General features: G+C 40.0%; 1 long non-coding RNA gene across 1 annotated transcript; it reads left to right on the forward strand.

The window, feature by feature from the left end:
- The first annotated feature begins 13 nt into the window (after positions 1 to 13).
- Positions 14 to 1199, forward strand: LOC107736101 (uncharacterized). Its single transcript, XR_001639587.1, has 3 exons — positions 14 to 108; positions 653 to 759; positions 1077 to 1199. It is a non-coding gene; the product is annotated as an uncharacterized LOC107736101 (long non-coding RNA).
- The last annotated feature ends 6 nt before the right edge of the window (positions 1200 to 1205 follow it).

The raw sequence follows: 1205 nt of genomic DNA on the forward strand, positions 1-1205 counted from the left end.
CTCACTCTCTCTCACTCTCTCTCTCTCTCTCTGTCTCTCTCTCTCTCGCTCTCTAGGGGTCGGTGAGATCCTGACAGATCCATCAGTCATTAAGAGCGGAGAGAAAGGGTGAGAAACACGGATGAAAAACATATTCAGAAAAATACAATCATAGGCTTCAGTCAGGGTAGCGCTAGGGCTGGGCGATATAACAGTAGCATACATTTAGATCATGATAACCACAGTTAAATACTCACATATAGCACCTCAATACCATGGTAACAATTATTTGTATAAAAAAAACAGTAGTCTAAATACATTAGTATAAATGCACAGACGCTCTCGCCATTCCATTACTCCTTTAATATAATTCGATATCTCACATTTCTGCCACAATACCGTGCTGCAGTTAGTGTTACTACAGTAAATCATGGTAAATGATGGTGATTTGTAGATTGAAAAGCTTCTGACTGTATGTATTTGTCAGCGCTGGATTGTACTGGTGTTTAACAGCATACGATTGAAACGTCTTTCCCAATAAAACCGTTTAGTGAGTTGTGATAGGATCTTTATACAGCGAGAGCCATTATAAACACTCTGACTGAGGTCTGTTAAAACCTGTATGATATAATAGAGTTGATTAGTTTTCTTCTTGTGTGTTTGATTGTGACAGGTCTTATGATATGATCTTTGGCCCCGCGAATCTTGGAGACGATGCCATTCGAAACTTCCGCTCCAAGCATCACTGTAACTCGTGCTGCAGAAAACTCAAACTTCCCGGTGAGTTTAGCTTAGTTAAAGCGTCATCAGGCCATGCTGTCACATCTATAGCATCTATATGTCATTATCAATTGATTTTGTTTTATTTTTGAAAGTAGAGAATATCAGTAAATGTAATTTTTTAAAGTGACATTTTTATATGATGTAGTTCAGCATTTACTTTAACCCCAAAGCCCTCTATCAAGATTTATTTTTGGCCCTTCACTCTGAAAAGTTTAGGCTCTTTGTGTTAGATTGTGATTGATTTGTAAGTGAATTATCTAGTCCGTATCTGGCAGTTTCTGAGGAGTTTAATGTGTGTGTGTGTTTGTGGTCAGATCTGAAGCAGAACGACTACACTCCTGATAAACTGATGCCCTCTGAGGGACCGTCCCATTCACCGCCTGCAGGGGGCGCCGCTAGAGAACAGCATCCCTCAATGCGCTTAATGCTGTGAGCCACACACA

This window comes from Sinocyclocheilus rhinocerous, unplaced genomic scaffold (assembly GCF_001515625.1).
Source record: "Sinocyclocheilus rhinocerous isolate Xijiao unplaced genomic scaffold, SAMN03320098_v1.1 C36495995, whole genome shotgun sequence".
Taxonomy (NCBI): domain Eukaryota; kingdom Metazoa; phylum Chordata; class Actinopteri; order Cypriniformes; family Cyprinidae; genus Sinocyclocheilus; species Sinocyclocheilus rhinocerous.